This window comes from Theropithecus gelada, chromosome 9 (genome assembly GCF_003255815.1).
Source record: "Theropithecus gelada isolate Dixy chromosome 9, Tgel_1.0, whole genome shotgun sequence".
NCBI lineage: Eukaryota > Metazoa > Chordata > Mammalia > Primates > Cercopithecidae > Theropithecus > Theropithecus gelada.
Window position 1 is genome coordinate 114,820,527 of NC_037677.1, and position 23,385 is coordinate 114,843,911.

Here is a 23,385-nt window from a genome sequence, read left to right on the forward strand (position 1 = left end):
TATTGCCTAAGGACGTAAAACAATGAAACTGTTTTTCTAAAATCCCTTTCTAAATGACCTTCCTGAGACCAGAAGATGAAGGGAGAAGTAGAAATGGAAAATGGGTTGGGAGTCTTTTCTGACTACTTTTTGAGGACAGGATATCCGCATGCCAAGCCCGTGGGTGAGAAAACAGGCGAAATGCAGAGTAATTTCACATCCATGTGACTGAAAACAGGATGGAGGTAGGCTCTGCTCTACGATCCTTGGGGGGTGGGAGGACTCCAGCCACCAGCTTTAGAGGCGAATAGATGGAAATTTCTAGCAATAGAAAACACGGAGGGTATTTGCTACTTCCATTTCTCCTGGGAGAAATTCTGCAGAATTCTTCAGCAGACCTTAGGACCTTTCCTGAGCCTGCGCAATGCAATTGGGAATTAAATTTGGCCAGAAAGGACTGAGGCCTCAGAGTCCTCAGCAAGTGCTTAGTGAGTTACTGTGCGGACTCCCCATTGGAGTTGTTGCTGAACAGAATGACTTGAAAATGATCCAGTCAATGACAAAGCACTGTTGGCAACAGAGCCTTTGCAAGTCAGTGGAAAACGGACTCTTCATCCTCTGAGACAAACCTTGGCCACCTGGGTCAATAATTATGGAGTTTTCTGGGCTGGAAGGAACTTCGCCTGGGTCATTTAGTTCATTCCCAGGCATTGTGGTGGGATAGAGTTCATTACTCTAACAACCTGTAATAAAGAGGTCCCTCCGCCCACTCAAAATAGCTCCAGGGATGGAAATTCCACTTTCTTTGGCAGTTCGTTCCCTTATTTTGCTAGTTCTTTTTTTTCTGCACAATCCCTGATTTTCGTTGTTGTTGGTTTTTGTTTTGTTTTGTTTTAACTTCTTCAAGCTCTGAGCCTGTGTTTTCCCTCCTGTAACTTAAGCCATTGAAAGCGACTCCTTCGATAACATCTTCTCACCTATTGTGAAACTGCTAGGGGGGCCCTGTCTGTCTTCCCTTGTCTTCCTGAGACAGAACATGGTTCAGGCTCTTAACTGTTCAGTCTTCCAAATCCTGAGTGGCTTGCTTTTGTTTGTTTGAAGTTTTCAACATCCTTTAGCCAAATTCTCTAAAATCACTGCATCTCACGAAAAAAATAAATAAACTCACAAAACCATCTGCTGGGTGTGACGTGGATGCCCCAAGTTCTTCACCTTCTGGCTCCCAGGGAGTTTTAATGGTGGTCCTTAAAGGATGCGTGCAGGAAAGGATTTCAGATGGAATTACCATGAAACAATTTCTCTGTATGGATATTCAAGGGATGATCAGGGTGAGTTTGCTATTCAGTGCTGATTAAAACACAAAAGTGGAAGACAATCCCAAGTATACCCACCTCACCTCGTAAATAAAACCCAAATGCAAGAGGAAACCCTGTTAATTTCCTCCTGGAATCTCAGTTTCTCTCTCTCTCTCTCTCTCTCTCTGTTCTCCAGGATTTTCCTCAGCTCTCCTTGGCGCCCCACCCACCCACACATCCACAGCTGCCCTTGGGTAAACCCCATGATTCCTTTGAAGTTCAGCTGTTTTTATCCAGGCAGCTGGACACAAAGCTGAGTGAGGCGCCCCTCAGCCTCCTCCTGGCTAGTCAGGGCCCTGAGCTGCACTCTGGGGGCCTCAGAGCTAATCTGAGGCTTGTTTCATCTTCCCAAGCATGAGTTCCCAAGGTAGGATGTGTGACTTGGTCTTGTCTCTGCTTCCCCTTCCAGGCACCCAGTCCTGAAGAAGTGCAGGGCCCCCAGTGGGGTAAATGGTCCTAGTTGTAATAAAGGTCAGGGCCCACTCAACATCTCCCCCTCCTCTGGGCAGGCCCTGCCGACAGCACCCTGGTCCACTCGGATCTCTGTCTCCTCTATGTCTTTGTTTCTCAGCAGGAGGTCTGTGGGCCCCCAGCATGGGGATCGCCTGGGAAACTTGGTAAAAATGCAAATTCCGTCTGGGCACGGTGGCTCACGCCTGTAATCCCAGCACTTTGGGAGGCCAAGGCGGGTGGACCACAAGGTCAGGAGATCAAGACCATCCTGGCTAACATGGTGAAATCCCATCTCTACTAAAAATACAAAAAAAAAAATTAGCCTGGCGTAGTGGCGGGCGCCTGTAGTCCCAGCTACTCAAGAGGCTGAGGCAAGAGAATGGTGTGAACCCGGGAGGTGGAGCTTGCAGTGAGTCAAGATCGCGCCACTGCACTCCAGCCTGGTGGAGTGACAGACCAAGATTCCATCTCCAAAAAAATAAGAAAGCAAATTCCCTGGCCTACTCCAGACACATGAAAGCGACATCTCTGGGGATGGGGCTCAGATGTCTGCATCTTTATCCACCTCCCTCAGGTACTCCTTGGGCCAGGGAAGGTGGAGAAACACTGCTGGCAACTGAGAGTGTGGCAGGCAGATGTCCTGGGCAGAGGCTCTGTGCTGCTCATCCTCATACCGTGTGCCACGCTGCATCTCTTCCCCTCATCCTCAAAGACAGCTTCTCAAGGGTAAGGGGTAGTCCATCTACACTCCAAATCCCCCATCATCTGACTTGGCAAACCTTTACATGCCCAACATAGCATGCCAGGTGTAGCACTGCCTGCAAACCCAGCAACCCCGTGTTTTCCACAAGAACATGGAGTAGGTGCTCAGTGGACTAGTGTGGATTAATCGCTCCTTAGCACCTAGAAGGCCACAGAGCTTCCTCTTTTCCTTTTCAAGGGACCCTTCCCATGCAAGTGCTGCACACAGAATGCTGCCATGACTGTCCTTCCTGGAGCTCTTATTACGCGCCAACTGCTGCTCCAACCAGAGCTTGGGGTGAACATGATGCTTACCTCACAGGATGATGGAGGGGTCTACATGGCATAATGTGAGTGACTTGTTCACATTAGCTTCTACCACCATGATGACGAAGACCGCGATGATGATGGCAACTACTCAATTAGTTTTTAGAGGACATGAATTTGAGGTCTTCATGGAGTTATGCCTGACTGCAGCAGAACCAGAAACTCAAATCAGGAGAGTTTTGGCTCCTTCCAATCCAGTTGCAGAGCCACAGGCATCCCTTTGTTCCTGTAGGACCCTGGACAGACCAGGAAAGTGTATGGGTTACATGGGTACAGAGAGTGGCTGACATGTGCCTTTGGCTCCTCCCCATCTCCAACTCTCCCCACCCAGCCCCCACATTGGTCAGTTCTGTCTTATCTCCTCATGAAGCCCTGATCAGCTTTGCTTTTGGTTGGCTGCTAAGTAATTTCCTATCCCTTCCAGCCTCTGAGCCCCCGGCTTCCACTCTGGCCAGTAGATGACAAAGAAAGTTTTCAGATGATAACCTCCCCAAGCATGTTCTTTTCTCATAGAGCGATGAGAATACCTTCAAATCTCCAAAGAGTGCATCCCTAAAGGTGGAATTTCAGTAGATGCTACTTATACTCTTTTATATGCAAGTGTTAAATGTATACATCTATGACCCATTTTCTTTCCAAAGACTGAAAGAGGCTTACACTAGGACATATTCAACGAACCTTAAGGATTAAAGAGAAAAGCTTAAGATCATATTGTGATCAGGTGGGGAAGGTGGGAGGGGGCAACAATATTCCCTAATCAGCCAGTGTGATTGGTGCAGCTAAGAATTCCATTGAACCCCAACCTGCCTGGTAAATGGGGCAAATCATCTGAGAAGGAGACCCATCCTTCAATTCCTGAACACATAGCCATTGCTACCTGGAAAAGATGGCTCTGAGAGTTTTAATTAGGCAAGAGGTAGAGCGAGATCAATAGCTTGTACCTTCTCTTGGAGGATGATGCTGGGGAAACAAGGCTCTGCAACAACTGGTCAGTTTCCAGAGAAGTGCTCAGTGCCATGAGGACGAATGTGGAAGCGCTGATGTGGTATAGTTCAGTGGACACACGGAGCAGCTTAGATGAATAGGGAGAGGGGTCTTACCTGAAAGAGAAAGAGGGCAGACAATTCCTTCATGGGGAGAATGTGTGTGTGTGTGTGTGTGTGAGAGAGAGAGAGTGTCTGTGTGTTGCGTGTGTATGTGCGTGTGTGTCTGTGTGTGTTGTGTATGTGTGTGTCTGTGTGTATGTGTCTTGTGTATGTGTGTGTCTCTGTGTGTATGTGTGTTGTGCGTGTCTGTGTGTTGTGTGCATGTCTGTTGTGTGTGTGTATGTGTGTGTGTCTGTGTGTGTGTGTCTTGTGTATGTGTGTGTCTCTGTGTGTATGTGTGTTGTGTGTGTGTGTCTGTGTGTGTCTTGTGTGTGTCTGTGTATTTGTGTGTGTGCGCGCACACACCGACTCATGTCCAGACTCATGTCCAGGGTATTCTTTCTGCTATTAAAGCAAGAAACGATTTCCATTCTAAAGGTGACCCTCGTCCTCACTTGGAGCCTGGCCCTGGCCCTGGGTGCAAGCCACAGTCGCCACAGCGGTGCTGTCCTCTCCCTTGCAGACATCTAAGACAAAGAAGACACACAGCTGAGGAAGGCGAGATGCCTTTTAAAAATTAGACAACATCTTTGAGGGTTTATTTCCTTTATCTCTAGACCTACATCCATTAACCTACACTCAGAGACAATCGCTGCCACTGTTCAGGAAGCCAGCTCAAATGGGTCGAAACTGCCATTGTATATCCAGGAACGACAGACACATGACAGAGATTTTTTTTAATGCCAGTTTCCAGGGAACCAGCTTCTGCTGAATGCAGCCTGATAGAAATTCAAGATAAAACTCTCACGGATTCTGCCCATCCATAAAGTGCCACTTAACAGACAATTTGCACCGTCTGTGAACCGCTCCCATCCGCTAAGCTTCTTTTTTAGCTGTTGTAAACTCTATCTCATCAAACTCTTATCTCTTACCTATACAGAGCCGTACTTTAAATGATAAATTTCAGGGAAAACGGAGGAGGGACAGCGTTTCAGGAATAACTGGGACTAGGGAGATGAGTGTCTTAGGAAGATGAAGATCTGAGTCCTGAACTGTGACTCATGGGAGCCTGGCTGATCTTCGCTCTCACTCAAGGACTTCTCGCTGCTATGACACATTTGCACGGTGACTCCTGGTTCTTTTCCAGGCATCAATGTGAATGTCCATTTTCTTTTGGAATGGTTGTCTCTTGAAACTGTTACAATACACATGGGTTTTCTTTTCTGGCTTTTCTTGTAAGTTGCTGCCTATAAGAAAGGGGGAGAAGAGAGAGAGAATGAGAGAGAGATTGTCTTCCAAAGGTTGTTTTCTTACCCTCTGTTGCTTAAACAATCATTTTCTGTGTTATTGAGGAAAACCCAAAGCTGTCAGCTTCCCTGGACTTCAGGTCTCCAGCAAACTCACCTCCTCCCTCCCTTGGTTTCACCCCCATCTGCTTATAATTTAATGTTCTGTATGTTTTAATCATTTCATTAGGCATGTCCTTATTTTGAAATGCAACTAATTCTTCAGTTCAAACAAACAGCCAGTAATTCTAAAAATGAAACCATTCTTTTCTTTCGGTTAGACATTGGCTTAGAAGAAATATCACACCTATTTTGAGATGGGCGAAAGAACTCAAATGCCACTAGTTTTTTTTAAACCACTGGCTTTTAAAAGTGGAAATGATCTTAGAGATTGCTTCATTTTCTCCACAGATATGGAACTAACTTTTGGGAATGTTTTCTCGTATCTTTTTGAACAGTTTGTGATAAAGTCATTCTTATTAAGGTTTCTCTTAATACGGATTTGTAAAAATTATGTCATAAAATACTTCATTTCTGTACTCGGTGACAATGGACACGAAAGAGAAAGTGACTCCACTATAGGACTTGTATGCTTATTAATTTATTTTCTTTACAGGAATTTACATTTATTAAGGCAAGGAGAATCATATTTTTCTATAAGGGGAAAGATAGTTTGCAAGGTGTTTCATGTGATTTTCCCCCTGACACTCAGATTTATTCTATATCAAGAAATGAAGCTTCTGGGCCAGGCGTGGTGGGTCACGCCTGTAATCCCAGCACTTTGGGAGGCCTAGGCAGGCAAATCACCTGAGGTCGGGAGTTCGAGACCAACCTGACCAACATGGAGAAACCCCATCTCTATTAAAAATACAAAATTAGCCAGGCATGGTGGTGCACACCTGTAATCACAGCTACTCAGGAGGCTGAGGCAGGAGATCTACTGAACCTGTGAGGCGGAGGTTGTGGTGAGCTGAGATCACGCCATTGCACTCCAGCCTGGGCAAAAAGAGCAAAACTCCATCTCAAAAGAAAAAAAAAAGCTTCTGAAATTGCAGGAGCGTACAACTGCCCCCTTTATTTACGGGGGATACATTCTTCCAAGACCCCCAGTGGATGCCTGAAACTGCAATAGTACCAAACCCTACATATACTGTGCATGAATTTCTTTTTTTCCTTACCATTCTTGGGTAGGCTGGTCCAAGGGCAGTGGTGTTTACAACTAATTGATCACAATCCGTGGGTAGAAGATTCATTCTTACTGTAGATCTTAGCAATGTCAGCATATAATTTTTTTTCTTTCCTTATTAAGTTGATAACTTTCACCTTTTCACTTCAAGGAAGCATTTTATGCCTTCTTTTTCAGCATATGCAAATTGCCAGCATCATTACTCTCATGTTTTGAGGCCATTATATAACAGAATAAGGGTTACTTGAACACAAAGCACTGGGAAACGGTGACAGTCGATGTGATAACTGAGACAGCCAGCGTGTGACTGACGGGAAGGTTCCTTAGACAATGTGGATATGCTGGACAAAGAGAAGATTCCCCTCCCAGGTGGGACAGAGCAAGAGGGTGATTTCAGCACGCAACTGAGAATGACACGCAATTTACAACTTATGAATTGCTTATTTCTGAAATTTTCCCTTTAATTTTTGGGGGCCACAACTGACCACAGGTAAGTGAAACCACAGAAAAGAAAACCTCAGAGAAGGAGGAGCTAATGTATTTAGTTTTAACATTATATCAATGACCCAACTGGGCAACATGATTAGTCTTTATTTTCTGATACTTGCATTACTTTCTGGTAATAAAATGTCCTTTCAGTATTTTAGAAGAATGAGTCACATTTCGCACATAGTACTAGACACTTAATAGATGTTTGTTGAAACATTCGTAGATAAGTGGGTAGATACACGCTGACATTTAACGATGTGCCTTATAATTCAGCTTTAAGTGCCAACGTTTATTAACGGTGATGCATAAATACAATAGCACAGATTCTGATATGCCCCTCACTGAAAATTTCCCCCTACTTCCAAAACGTAAACCAGGACCATTTAAGTTTCCGTATAAGGATTGAACTGGTAACAACGTAATAGTGAAGTTGTCTTGGACCAATTGTTGGAGGACGCCTTTGGTACCTTTATGGAGAACGGGAAGCCTTTGCGTGTGGCTGACACAAATGGTTGTCACACGCCATCTAGTGGCCATCTGTGAAACTGTGCCTATGCCGTGGGAAAGGCTTTTGGAACGAGCTTGATTGCTCCGAATTTCAGTGCCTATCGGACAGCCAGGGAACATTTGTCCATTTTTAAGGCATTAAACTGAGAAGAACCACTGAGGAAAGCATGCCACGGTCTTTCCCAAAATCCCTGTGTCTTAAGGAACAACCAAGAAGTTAACTGGTCAGGGAAAAGATTTCTTTTGGGATTCAGGTAAGCAAAACCAAGACGCCGTCGGAGACACCCTTGCCTGCAACAGTTGTGGTACAAAGCAAGGTAAGTAGCGTGATAATCACTGCTTTTTGTCCCACAGAAGCCATCGCTGTGTGCAGAAATCCATGACCTGCCCATGACTTCTACAACCCGGAGGACTTGCCTGACATTACTGAAATGCACAGGGGACAGATTCTGTGGCAGGTGCCGCATTTTATCCAGCTCACTCGTGCTAGTTCCTAAGACATCTTAATTCTTACACGTACGCATAATCGTGATATTTTGCCATGAATTACAATATGTTCCACAATTATCGACTATTTTAATTTTTAGCTTTCTAGCCTGGGACTACTATAATAAAAAGAATTAATAAATCCAAAAGTAGTAGTGGAAAAAATAAATGTCTCCAGGTTTATTCCTGTAAAGTTAATTAGTTAATACAGAGTGAGGACTCTAACAGTTTGGGGTTTTTTGTTTGTTTTTGGTTTTTGTTTTGTTTTGTTTTGTTTTGCGTTAAGTATCAGCATTAAGTATCTTCAAGACAATTCAAAATAAGATGAATCAGATGATAAGTCATTTAGTTGTACATTTCACAAAAATAATTAAATACACAGTGTCGGACTACAGCGGAACAGTGGGAAGAACATTCAGTATTTGAGAATAAACAACCCAAATTAAGATAAGTTGTTTAGGAATCTCACAGACAGGAACATTTTTCTCTCTGGTTTTGCATGGTAGCATGTTTACAGTACTTGAAAAATGTTGCTTTCAAGTCATGTTAACTGCTTCTTAAGACCATCAAATAAGAAATGATATAGCTTATTAGTTCCAAAATAGAAAATCCCATAACATCATTTCCTCTTCATGTTAAGGTTAATTTCCATTATAAATATACCCTTTCAGTATAAAATGCTCAACCTCAAAACATACCAGCTTTTGCCTTTTGAACTATAATCCTGATCCATAAATGGTGATGGAGCTTCAGCTACATCTCAAACATTTATGTTCCACTCTCTTTATCAAAGAGTGATTTATTTTAAGAGAAAAATTTATCAATGTAAGGTGTCTGAAATGTTCATTTTTTTAAAAAAGGCTATAAACAAGTAGCAAGAAGAAGAATATGGTTTTCTATGGGTTACGTTACATATCAAAAAATCCTAAAATATTTCATCACTTTGATGCACTATTCTCAATTTTTAAAAACTCATTGTCTGAAAGTGAGATAGATATTTTAATGATAATATGTAAAAATAAACCAGATGTACGGTCTTGGATCTCTGTTGTTGCCTATATATTTAGATGTCTACCAAAAAAAATCCAGATTTTCTGCTTTTCTTAATCTCAAATGTTCAAAATGACTACATTTTCTAGAATATTTACCTATTGGCTGATTGTTATTGTTGAAAAGGAAATCAAACTAATTTTGGCAATATTGTACCTTACTACAAATCCTGTTTGTACTATGAGAGTGGAGAAAAATAAAATTTGCAGAATTCCAGTCTCTAGCCATTGGCATTTTCCGGGATTTCTTGTTTTCTATGTATTGAGTCCCCTGTGCATATGGGAAGCTCAGCTGAGGACTAAGGCAAACTATTTTCCCCACAAGCCAACATGTCGCCACTAAAAATATACCTCAAAATAAACATAAATAACATGTAAAAGTGCTCTGTCCTCAACAAAGCAGAAGGGTGAGATAAAGCCGTCTGTAGTTGCCGTGACATTCTGACCAGTCCAGTAGAAATCGCATGATTCTTTAGAATATCTAACTCTCTATCTAACTCTTTCCTCTATCCACTTTGTAGCGATATTGCTGGGATAGCCTGAGACAATTTCAGAGAGGTTTGGGGCTCAGGAAGACATAAATGCAATGCATTGTTTTGCACAATCTGGCTGGAAGGGTGTAGTGCGAAGTAAAATTAAGACCTCCTCCTTTATTGTGAGGCACAGTTGGGCTGTTTGATCTCTAAGTCCTCGGGTAATTGGAGTCTACACAGCCTGTGGATTTGGGTCCTGAGCAGCTCACCCTCATGCCCAAAGCCCACCGCTGACCTGCCTGGGGCACCATTTATCCCCACCCAACCCCCACCAAACACACACACACCAGATTCAGCTTGTATTCAAGGTTCTGCCTTGAACACAGGCATTGTTTCCAAGCTGAGAAAACGATGATGTGGAAATTCTAATGGAAGGAGGACATACTGTTTGTTATCAGGTACACAAAAGTAAACAGAAATGATCCTGGGGTCTAAGCAGCCCCCTGCATTTGGGAGATTCCCTCATCACATTCCACAACCCTCCTTTCAATAACGGTGGTTTTCTGATCCAACTTCACTATCACAGGCTTATTTTTTCACACTGAATTTCCATGCAATCCACCTGTCCACCTTAGATCACTGTGCGCTCGTCCTCCTCTGGGCCTGTGAGGTACCAATGGTTGCTTTACACTCCATTCATTCAACAAATATGTACTGGACACCTACCGTGCACCAAGCACTCAGCTAGCTGGGAGCCCTGTGGTGAATAGTAGTGACATGCTTCTCAACAAGGATGGCGATAAACTGACCCAGCTTGCCCAGAACGGAAGAGATTTTCAAGACATGGTGCTTTCAGCTTTTAAAGTAGTATAGTCCCGGACAAACGGGGGCAAGTTGGTCACCCTATAATGATTCTAGCACATACTGTCTTCCATGGCTTCTCGTCGTCTTAGAAAGAAGTTTGTGCCCCTGTTCACAAAGCAGAGTCCTTCACACGTGTTTTCAGATCTACTATCTAGAAGCTCTGCATGTTTGAGCTAGGCAGAGCTATCGCGGTTAGCCCAGCCACGTGCTTCCTTGCCTTAATCACCATGGGGTACACCCACGTTTGAGGAGCCTGAAGTTTATACAATCTGAGGGGTGGCGGGGGGCAATGCTGTCTTTAAGAAAAAGAAGACAAAATTATCAATACGGAATACAGAGCCTTGAGGGAGGGAACTTGCAAGACAGGACCCTGAAGCTTAAGCTTCCTTAGCTTCTCCGACAATCCTCCTTTGTTTAAAATAATAATAATGAGCAGTTAACATTAACTCGTTTAATCCTCACAGGTGGGGTCATTATTTCCATTTTACAGATGAGAAACTTGAGGTCCCAGGAATTTGGGTAACTTGTCCTTGGTCATCCACCAAAGTTGGATTTTTTTTCCTTTTTTTTTTTTTTTTTTTTTGAGATAGAGTCTCGCTCTGTCACCCAGGTTGGAGTGCAGTGGCGCGATCTCGTCTCACTGCAAGCTCTGCCTCCAGGGTTGATGCCATTCTCCTGCTTCAGCCTCCCAAGTAGCTGGGACTACAGGTGCCCACCATCACACCTGGCTAATTGTTTTGTATTTTTAGTAGAGATGGGGTTTCACCGTGTTAGCAAGGATGGTCTTGATCTCCTGACTTCGTGATCTGCCCGTCTCAGCCTCCCAAAGTGCTGGGATTACAGGCGTGAGCCACCACGCCCAGCCTGGAAATGTTGACTGGACAGGGGAAGTAAAGATTCAGCCTGCTGGAGGAAGCAAAACTTGCAAAACACAATCTCCTGCTAGGAATTCAACTAATTCTGTTGGTTTAAAACTCAAATCCTTCAGGAACCAGCCAGTCAAAGTGTGTGGGCCCTGAGAGCTTTTGGATGGAAGAAAGCTTAGAAGAAGCCTGTGTGTGTGTGGCTCTCAGCAAATGAATGTACCCTGTCCACGTCACACATTTCTCTAGAGAATGATGGGAGTTGTGATCTGTACTTCCGTGTGCATAATGGTTGTACCTGGGTCTCTCCCTGTCCCTGCTCCAGGAAGGCGCTGGATCCTCCCAAGTCCATGGGTGAGCCTGTGAGAGATCGTCTTCTGGCCTCGTTTTTGTTTTTTTTGTTTGTTTTTTTGTTTTTTTTTTAGCACAACCCATTTTCTACTTCTTCACTTCCCTTCTTGGTGCTCAGCCTGTTCCAGCCGCACTGTCAACATGCCTTGGTCCATAGCTCTGGAAGGCACCCACCTACCGGGGCAGTGAACAGAAGATGAGGAGGGTACACTTTGACACCTGGGTTGGAAACCCGGCTCCGTGACCTAGGACCAGTCACTTAACTTCTGTGCCTCGGTTTCCCCATTCTGTCAACTGGGGATGATGAGAGTATATGTCTCACTGGGTTGTAGTGAGGAATGAATGAGGAAGTACAAATGCTGTGCCTAAAGCAGGGCGTGGTGCACAGTAGTACGATAAGTGTCATTATTATCATCATCCAATTATCATGATTTCTGGCAAGTGGGCACTTCCGTTCAGAAATCTCAGTGAGGAGACGGGACCGTACAAGAATACAGGCTGAGCATTTGAATGGCCATTTCCATTGAGAATCAACGGTGACTTATTTTGCAAGTCCCCATCCCCTCAATTGTCTCCCATCGAAGTGGGCTCATGGTTTAGTCCGTCTGTCCATGGGCCCCATGCTTTCCCTAGAAATGACGCATGAAATAGCACCTCTTAGGCTCACATCAGTTGCTAATTAAAATGGCGTTACCCCTTAATAGGTTGCAAAGCAGGACTCTCATTTCCCCACTGTGCATTTCCGAAGGCCGGACCCGGGCATCGACCCACCTGGGGTGACTGAGGCTCTCGGGAGAGGGAAACTGGGCGTAGGACAATAAGTTAGGCAACTTCAGAATCTGCACATTGTTCTTGACAAATAACAATATAATAAAGCCAGAAATGTGCTTGCACCCATCAGTCACAGGTGCTGATAATAGTTCACCTAATTACTTCATTATTTTTTGCCACTCCACAGAGCAGTTTGTATTTACAATCCTGTATATGGTTCTATTACTACCACTTATTGTGACGATTCCAGCAATTCCGAGGAGTCTCAGAGGAACTAAACAAGTAGAATCTTGTTTTTCTTGATTTCCCCTGGGGGGTGGGAGGTGGGAGGAGGTAGAGAGAGGAGGGGTTCAGAGGAAAAGCATCCAGACAGCATCAACCCACAATTGCTCATCTCGGATGAGTGATAAATGATGGGTGATTTTTGAAACGCTAGAATTTTCAAACAAAACAAACATATCCTATCCTATTAGTTACCAGGCAAGCCTATAACACAGTAAGAAAGGGAGAAAGACAGGGTTGGGCTGCCCTGGGCCGGCACCCATGCTGGAGAAGTGACCAGGACCCTGGCTTGGCATCATTACGTTGGAAGCTGAGCTGGAAACCATTCCTAGGGACTTGTCCTAATGAACACGGGCCACAAATTAACAAAGTTGGGTGGGAAAAACATTGTGAATTTTAGTCACTTGAGCATCGGTAAATCTGCTAGAAGTCAGGGCTGATTGCTTTTAGCTTGTTAAGATGTTGATTGTTTATAAATTACGTTTTCCCTTGAAAAAGCAGGCACCTCTCAGCGGCTCCTTGCCACCGGTCCCTTGCTGGGTGCTTCCCACCAGGGACAAAGGCTGCCTGCTGTTCGCTGATCTAATTGGTGCAGCTCTAGACTCTGCAGCCCCCTTGCTGCACTCTGCCCCTTCTCTCCCTTCTACATTTTGAAATCTTTCTTAAACCCAGTCCTCCTACCAGCGGTGGTGTCAGACAGGTACTGGACTGTGCACACCCTGTGTTTTCTCATGATTTGCAGCTACCTGGAGGAGTGAAAGCTGAGTGCAAAATTGCTTTGTGAGAGCTGCTTTCCAGTTTAAATCACTTCCCAGTTTAAATTAATTCATTCATTCAATTCATTCAATTCATTCATTCATTCATTCATTCATTCGACTTGTAACTTGAACGAATGAATGAATGAATGAATGCACCAGCACCGATCTGGTTGTCCATGCCAGGCAGCTGCTGGAGCTGCAGAGACAGATTACAGAGAGTCAGGGGCTCACAAGCGCAGGCTTGGTTTGCAGGCACATCACTCCAATCTCTGCCTTCATCATCACATGGTGCTATGGGCTGAACTGTGTCCCAGTCCCCAGTTCATATGTTGAAGTCCTAAACCCTAATACCTGAGAATGTGACTGCATTTGGAGATAGGGCCTTTAAAGAGGTAATTAATTTATAATGGGGTTGTTAGGGTGAACTCTAATCCAATATGATTGGTGTCCTTGTAGGAAGAGATTAGGACACAAACAACAGACAGCAGGTGACCACAGGAGGACACAGTGAGAAGCCGGCCATCTGCAAGCCAAGGAGAGAGGCCTCGGGAGAAACCGAACCTGCCAGCACCTTGATCTTAGACTTCTAGCCCTCAGAACAGTGAGGAAATAAATCTCTGTTGTTCACGCCACCAGTCTGCAGTGTTTTGTTATGGCCACTCCAGCAGACTAATACACATGGCACTGTCCCCGTGTGTCTGTGTATCTCTTCTAATAAGTCCCACCTTTGGCCAGGTGTGGTGGCTCATGCCTGTAATCCCAACACTTTGGGAGGCTGAGAAGGGCAGATCTCCTGAGATCAAGAGTTTGAGACCAGCCTGGCCAACATGGTGAAACCCCATCTCTACTAAAAATACAAAAATTAGCCAGGCATGGTGGCAGGTGCCTGTAATCCCAGCTACTTGGGAGGCTGAGGCAGGAGAATTGCTTGAACCTGGGAGGCAGAGATTGCAGTGAGCCGAGATCATGCTATTGTGCTCAGCCCGGGCAACAGAGCGAGACTCCATCTCAAAAAAAGAAAGAAAGAAAGAAAAAGACCCACCCTACTCCAGTGTGACTTCATCTTAACCAATTGTCTCTGCAATGACCCTATTTCCAAATAAGATCACATTCTGAGATTCTGGGAAAGATTCTGGGAAATGTGAGGGAGGAAACTCTCCAACCCAGTGAAGTTTTCTAAAAGAGCCCCCCTTAATCCATTTTTCACATTGACTTTTTTTTATGGGTCTCAATTTTCTTCCCCATCCTTATTCCCCTGGAGAGAGGTCAAGGGCCTGTGTACACTATGATAGTTGCTTTGCAGAGTGCACATGGTTGGTAGGCACTGCTTGTGTCTCAGTGCAGGCTGGGAGCACCAGTCAAAGAAGCAAGGAGCTCTAGGTGCTCCACAATGACCCATGCCTTACACACCAGCTTGGGAGGGCCCCATGCAGCTTTCTCCAGGTCTGTCTACCAGCAAGCCAAGGGGGCAGCTGCAGGACCTTGTGATGTTTGCTGTCTCCACTTATTATCCATCACTGATTTAAATTTGTCCTGAGCTGTTTTCCAGGAAATGAAGTGAGAGATTGCACAACTCCTTTGATCCCTCCCCATCTTTTCAAGGATGGCAGAGAAATGTCCCTGGTTCTTATTTATTGGGGAGAACAACAGCTTGGTGGTCCTCGATCTTGGCAACATGTTGGGATCACCCTGAGGGATCTTGACTGAATTGGTCCAGATGCACCCTAGGCATTGGGATATTTAAAAGGTCCCAACCTAATTCTAACGTGCAGTTGTGATTGCGAAGCAGCTGCTGAAGGTGTCTTCAGTGCTGAGTCGTCAATTACTAAATGGAATCGTGATAAATTTTGATCATGCACACCAACTACCTCAAGAAAGAGACAAGGAAATTGGTGCCCAGGACACCCAAGATCACCCAAGGTCACCAAGCACAGAACCCCAGGCTGGTGCTTCCATTGGCTACAGGCTTCTCCCAAAGTTTTCATTTCCTTTGTGCAAATTAAAGCATTTCATGATGTTGGTTCATCCCGCTGATCTGCCTTTTCATGATGTCTGCAGGCTTTTATTGAGCTAGTATTTCCTGACCCAGGTAACTATTTCATCTACACTTGAAAATGTGCTGCAACCTTCTTCTCATTCTGATGTCTAATCTAACTGGCCTCACATGAAGAAAAATTCTGTCCCACAACCACACAAACCAAGCCCCAGCCAGCCTTCAGCCTGTGCCATCTCTCATCACCGGGAGGTCCAGGAGAGAACACGCACAAGTTCTCAGCAAGTTCTCTCACTCCACAGACCTGACCGTGAAAAGCCTACAACCTCCCCAGGACCTCCAGGGGCAATCTATTCACAAGTTAAGGACTCTACTTGCTAACATTTACAGCCATAAGCTGTCTCATTTGCCCACCAGCCTTTCCATTTGTCTACTTTACCTTTGCAGACTGAATAGTTCGGTTTGCAATCATAAAGATTACAACCTGTTGCTTTATGTCCTTTATGATGGTTTCATCTTGGAAAGTGAGGAAACGGGAAGAATAATTAAATGGCTTGATGTTCAGTTCACTGAAGATGAGAGAGTTAAGGGCCAGTGTTTTTTGTTTGTTTTGTTTTTTTAATTTAGAAATGAAAGACGCCTTTGTGTCCCTTCAAAATCTCAGCTCAAGAAATGTCTTTATACTAAGACAATTCCACAAACTGTATTTTTTCTTATATCTATTATGGCTTCTTTATTTTGGGGGCCTTTGAGACTGTCCTCTTGTTGTTGTTGTTGTTGCTTTTAAATCAGATTCTCTCTCCTTTCTCTTCACCCCCGACTCTGCTCAACCCTCTCTCTCCCCTCTGTCCAGGAAGCACATGTATTCCTTGAAGGATAATGACTCTTAAAAGTTATGCTTTCCTATGAGTGAATTTCATGCAATTTATTACCATGTCTTTAAGGGTGATTTTAAAAAGCTATGCTTTTGCTTTAGCTTTAGTGGCCAAAGGAGTTTCATGGAGATCTTTGGTTGCAAATCACTCACTTAACATAATAAAAGCACCATCTAAGTGTTTACCCGCTGGGGGTGCAAGAGTCCTCTGCTTTTGAAGGCCTGGGGCACCCAGGGTGCTGGGACCTGCCTGTTGGGATAGGAGGAGTTAATTAAATTACTTTATACTTAGTGTTAATTTGGTCCTAGACTTGTCAGGTAACAGACAACAAGCCTGGACTTGACTGGGAGCAGCAGCTTGGGCATGAGCAGCTTCTCCTGAGTATTTCTATTGTCAGATTAATGGAGTTGACATCTTGGTTGCAATTAGTTACAAATGTGGTTCCAATATTATTTCAACAGGCGTCAATTTGGGGGCTGTGGTCAGAATCACACAACCTGTTAAATGAAGGTGATACGGCTCAGTTTAGGTCAGCCACTCAGGTGCTGATGTGCCCATGTCTTGTCAAGCTTTAGAAAGGGAAGAGAGGTTTGGGGATGTTTCTAAAGAACCATCACTTGCAAGAAAATTCAAGACTTAACTGTGTTAAGATGCCAATTTGGCATGTACTTTCACTGGGTCCAGCTTGGTGTAGAAAGAATTTTGTTGACATAAGAGTATTGGGAAATTCTTCCTGTATTGGTAGTGACCACTTTTGATTATGGATTAAAATTTGCAACACTAATGCAAATCTGAATTTTTCAGAAAGTAGGTTGTGAGAAGTCCTAAACAGTCTGAAATTATATTTCCCAGAAATATTATAACCCCAATCCATACAGACGTTTAGGACCGTAATTCCCCAGGTAAGGAAAGTGTTCAGATGGCCCAGGTGCGACGACTGCACGGACTTGGACTCAATATTATTTACCACCTTCACCCCCAAGCCCTTTCACATCATTACTCAGATGAGAAAGACATTCAAGGCTTTTCCCCCCTTGTTTTAGAGAGCTCAACAGAAGGCACAATCTAATGAAAGTACTTTATCAAGCCACTTCCTTGTGGACCTAGTACTCTGTCTACACTCTTTTGCCCACTAAAAGAGATCTTTAGTGGATCCTTAGCAGTTGCCAAGCCGCAGTCACTCCGGAGGATCACCCAGCACTCTGGAAGAATGTATGCCATGTACAGACACCACTGAACCAAACAATACAACCTCCCGATCAGTGAGAAAAGGAACAGGTAGCCCTCCGCCCTTTGGAAATTCAATGGGCACTTATTATGTTTGGTATGGTTTCCACGTGTTAATTGTCCAACTAGTAAGTGCCTGAACAAAGATCCTTTTTCCTCCTGATCATCCCAAACTGGTGCCAGTTCTCTGAATATGTACAAACAAAAGCATGTTGCCTATTACTTGATAAGACTAGGACAGAATTAACATAAAATACAATGAGGTTAACTCTTCCTTTATCACAGGTCAAGCAAATCTATGATGCCAGTGGTTGAATACCTTAGTAGAGAAAAATCTTGAATAATCGACCACAGGTTCAGGAGACAACTGGCTGTTTGAGAGCCCATGAGTCACATAAGCAACCTCAGAGCCAAAGTGTATTCTCTGTGTGGCCTCAGAGCCAAAGTCTCGAGAACATGCAGCCAGACTGCTGGCAGAGAAGATGTGGAGCTGGCATTCTGGCTTAGGCCTGAGCAAGGTCTTGGAAGCCCCAGGTCCCTGACCATGGCCCGCACAGAGCCACGCTCCAGCCCTGAGTCTCAGCAGGCAGCCAGGGGAGGCCGTGGTGAGTAAATTACTGCCCGGCCTCCACTCCCCACGGATGTGTCAGCCATCAAATCCACCAACAAGCCAACAATTATGGTCGAACACCTGGCTTCGCTGTAACGTTACATACCTGCCACAGGCACTTTGGACACATAAAATCACATGTTGGGTGGAGGATGGAAAACCAGCTGATGTATCTATTCATCATAGCAAGATAGGGCGGAGTCAGGACACGGTCCCTGACATTTGGAAGAGCTAAACTCAGGCCCAGGTTTTCAGAAACAAAATGCCATTAAACACAAAAGACTGAAGGGTGATGGGGCCCCATTAGGAAAGAATTCACAAAGCTTCATTTCTGATAATTACTTGGAGACTGAAATATAATGATCCCATTTATTCCATCAGCAAGAGTTGTCACGGTCTTGCTACAAGAAGAATGAGCCTCCGCCCTTTGGAAATTCAATGTGAACTTACCATTTTCACATTCTGTTTGGTATAGTTTCCACATGTTAATTGTCCAATAAGTAACTTCCTGAGCAAAGATTCTTTCCCTCTCAAGCACTGAAGCTGGTGTCAGGTCTCTGAATATGTGCAAATCAAACAAGACAAATGCTTGTTGTCTATTACCTGATAAGCCTCGGATAAAATTAACATAAAAAATAATGAGGCTGTTCTACTCTTCCTATCTCATAGATCAAATAACTCTATGATGGAAATAGGATCACCACAGTGTGCACTGGAAGAGAAAAATCTTGAAGTAATAATGTATGTCTTCCTACATGATATCAGTGGCTAATACCTTTGGAATTAACATCATCTCCTATGTAAGATGCATATTATTTATATATAATTAACACATTTATATTATAAACATGATATCCATGTATATGCTGCCTACAGAGATACTGGAATATTAATATTGTATTCTTAAATATTCTGAAGTCAGATCTTTATAACTAAATTTTTCTGGCTTTTTATTATTTATAAAATTTATTGTTTGGATAAGATATTAAATCCTTTTAATAGTCCATTGTACATCGTTGACTCCCTAGCCCATTTGGAATTAATAAGAAAACAAATGAGTGACTGGGTGAGTGAATGAATGAACCATAGGTGCTTCCCACTATTTGTTTCTCTCCTTAGAGTGGCAAGTCTCCATCTTGAGGACCCTTTTATCGCTGAGCCCACACCCCACGCAGGCCTCCTTCCACCTCCGCTTTCTTTTTTTTTTTTTTTTTTTTTTTTTGAGACGGAGTCTCGCTCTGTCGCCCAGACTGGAGTGCAGTGGCCGGATCTCAGCTCACTGCAAGCTCGGCCTCCCGGGTTTACGCTATTCTCCTGCCTCAGCCTCCCGAGTAGCTGGGACTACAGGCGCCAGCCACCTCGCCCGGCTAGTTTTTTGTATTTCTTAGTAGAGACGGGGTTTCACCGTGTTAGCCAGGATGGTCTCGATCTCCTGACCTCGTGATCCGCCCGTCTCGGCCTCCCAAAGTGCTAGGATTACAGGCTTGAGCCACCGCGCCCGGCCCCACCTCCGCTTTCTAAGTGGATCTGTAGACATTTTCCAAGAGCAGAATATGGCTTAAAGAAAGCACTATTTGAAAAGTATTTAATGATATTCCCTGAAGTTACTTGGCCAAATACGACTGAATCTTTATAACACAGAGAGAAAACAAACTTATTTACTCATTCAGTATTTATTAGTTTGGAAACGGGGACACAGAACCTAGCACACAAAGAGCTGCTGTTTGCTTTACCCCGGTACCTGCCTCATGCGCCTTCAGAAGACTTGAGGAAGAGACCTACAGTTCCCGAGCTAATGTTGACTCTTTGTAGCACAATTCTTTACATTTTAAGGAGCAATTAATTCTGATAATTGATGTTAGTACAACATGGACCTTACATGATTTATGAAAGAGTTTTCTGCCTCAAGACAGGCGTCTCGGAAAGTAACCTCGCCCATTGCTGCCATGCCCTGGGGAATTCAAGGACTGAAGGAGACCAGAAGGCAGGTGGAGACAGGGACAGCACATGCTAGCCCACGGCCACCTGGGTCTTGTGCATCATCCAGAGCTGGAGGTGCAGATGCTAGGCAGGCGGGAGATGGAGTTTCAGGCACCGGGCTGAGAGTAAGACCCTGGAGCCTGAAAGGGGGCTTCCGGCTGAGAGAGTCTACGATCATGTGGTTCTGTGGCTGCCCATGCCAAGGGGATGTCCACATGTGCCAAATACTGACCCCACTGGCCATCACTGCACTGCTCATTGGGATTTTCAGTGCTTTAGGATTTACCTTCCAAAAGGCAAAGATCCCTAATACAGGTAAGCTTTGAGCTGTTACGCTTTGTTTATGAAGTAAGACCTCAGTCCTAGTTAATTGGACATGACTGAGGATTAAGAATGGCACACTGGGAAAGGGAGGCAGGCAATGAAAGGAAAACTGATAGGGAAGGACAAGGGGCCTAGAATGGATTGAGCACCTACTATGTATTAGGCATCATGATAGTCCCTTTATATATTTGTTGTTTCTAAGTCCCCATCAAAACATTGAAAGATGGATGTAATTATCCCCATCTATAGATGAAGCAACTGAAGCTAAAGAGGTTGAGTATCTTGTTGTTGGTCACATCTCTAGGAAGTGGCAGTGCTGGCATTTCTGCACAGCATGGCCTGGCTCCATGTGCACTCCTACCATGGTGCCACGAGGGCACTCCAAAGACAGACGCGCCTCAGGTTTCTGCCTGTGGTCTAGGCTGTCGCTTGGGGGAGCCAGGACTGGGGTTGTGGGGACTGTTGACTGGCTTCAAGGGAGTGTCCAGAGAGGGACTGAGTATTTCATTTCCTCCCTGAAGTCCCCATTCACCACTCCAAAGCAACCCCATGTAGGTTCAACATCAGGAAAAATGGTGTAAGTTTGCCGAGCAAGCACAACCTCCAAGCTCTAAACACGCCTTCTAACTAGATTGCTAACTCTCAGCCCTTCCTCCATGGAGAACTTGAAGCCTCCTCCAATTTACAAAGTTTTATGTTAATGTCTCTCAGACCAAATGCTCCCTGAGTGTAGGGTTTGTGTCTGCTCAACTTGGGGCTGCATCTGGTTGACTACACATGGTTTGTGACCTATAGTAACTTCTCAATAAATATCAGTGAAATGAATGAATGAAGACAAATCTGTGCCTTCTTTAGTTTCCAACAGAAAAAGCCTGAATTATTACTCGGGGGGCTTCTGGGGTCCTCCACCCAAGACCTCCTTTCTCCAAAGAGAGAAATGTCCTTTCGTCTCTCGATAGCTTCTAGGACATCTGTACGTGCCTGAGCCAAGCAAGGCTTCTGACATTCTCGGGACACCAGCGAACTGCCATCGCATGCCAAGTTTAATGCTCCCCCAGCAAAGAGAGAAAGAGAGAGAGAGAAGTATAGGCCCAAAGAGAGATAATGGCAAATGCATTTGTAAACAAACTGAATTGGTATGTTCTTGAAGCGTGGTGAGAGAATGTCTTTCATTTTCAAGAAAGGTCTGGGTAAAAGAACTCAGAGGATCCCCAAAGGCCTGACACTGAAGGGGGGCTGTCCATAATTTATCGCTTATCTGACTAAGAGCTGTCTTGGACAGATTGAAGTCATTAGTCGGGCAGGCTTAGGCGGGAGGAACCTCTAAGGTGCCTGGCACAGCACGCCCGGAAGGCGCAAGCACCAGCACGGTCAGATCCTAAATCTCTGAAATAAAATTACCAGGGCAGAAAAATTCAGCACATCCAGTGCCGTCCTTCCCTCCCACCTCCTTGGAGCAACATGTGCCCTTTTTTAAAAATGGCACCGATAAAAATCACATCCATTTACTGCAATGTCTTTTCCATAGTCGCACAAGAAAGGCCTTTATCATCCCCTGAATTAGATCTGTGATTTTCTTGAATGACGTGTATAATAATTAGACTGTAAAGATGTGCAGTTAATCCATTTAAAGGTGTAAAGAAGTCCATTTAATGAACATTATAGTCACATTAGACTTGGAAACATCCAACTCTTTTGTTGAATAAAAAGAAGTTCAATGAGATTAACTTCTCTTAGTTGGTTTTAAAGAATAATCAAACATGTCTTCTTCTGATAGTGTACTGCGCCTTCTCGCATGGATTCTGCATACCAATGTCTTCCAGCCCAGAAGGGTAAGAATCAGGCCGCCGGACCTTACATTGCAGTTAAATAATTACAAATTAAAGAGGATCACTCCTACTTTCTATGCTCACTATGAAGTGATAAGAGGCTGAACTCCTTGAACTTGTAATTATATAACAGAAATGTTAATCTTCTGGTTGGGTATTCTCTCCTGCTGCATTCAATGTATTCTTACAATGATCAAGTTTACTGCTTGACACATAGATATCCCTACTGGGATTCCTATTACTTGATCCTATCAGATTTTGACCACAGATGGGGTAATGGAGTCTGTTTTGAAATCTTGCGCTCTTTCGTGTCTCCATGTGAGGCTTCCCGTGAAGGTGGCTGAACTAGAACAAGTGCCCGGTATAGATGGTATCTGCTCTGACGTAGAATGGGTTAGAATCCAGATGTCCTGGCTCGCTCCTGGTGCTACTTAAAACAACCAGAGTTTAAGGCAGAAGTGGACAAATTGGGAATAATCCTGCATGACTTAAAACAACCAGAATTTAAGGCAGACATGGACACATTTGGAGTAATCCCACATATGAAGGAGAAGAAAATGCTAAATACAAGTTGCTAGACCTGCTGTACCCTGCCGCTGAGAACTCCCATTGTGTGCGTGGAGTTTCCCCAAGTCAGCCCCGAGAGACAGGAAAGGTCAGATTCAATCCATTAGTCTCCATCTTCTCCCTCAGATCTCTGACTTTACTACCCTCATTTTCACTGAGGAATATATATTTTAATTTTCTTTATGCATTTACTCTCTCTCCTTTCTATAGTTACAAATTTAAGACCAAGCAAGCAAACAACTTACAGGTATAGATTTCCTTTTCCAAAAATAAGCACGGGAAAGAAAGCTTCCACGGTAAGGAAGGGCGAACCTAGGAAGAGCTGGCGTAAATGTGGAATTAGGGTGTTAGCCTGGGAAGAGAGTGTCAGCTCTGCATCCTGTCTCTTAGCTTTGTGCCTAATGCCTCCTGCTAACTGGTGACAGTGATGGATGACGATAGAGATTGTCTAAGCCAAACTGCTAACCAGCACTGTGTTAGATCTTTTTGTAGTTTAGGAAACAAAGCTGATAAGATCAACAGGCAACATAATCCTGGCTAATGTAGTGTGATCTGTCTTGTATAGCATAATTCGGCATTAAACAGACATCAAACCTTAAACCAGCCATGATATTTGTAGGAGCAGAAAGGAAAACTTACTTCAGCTAAAAAGAAGTTTGATTTTTAAAATAATAA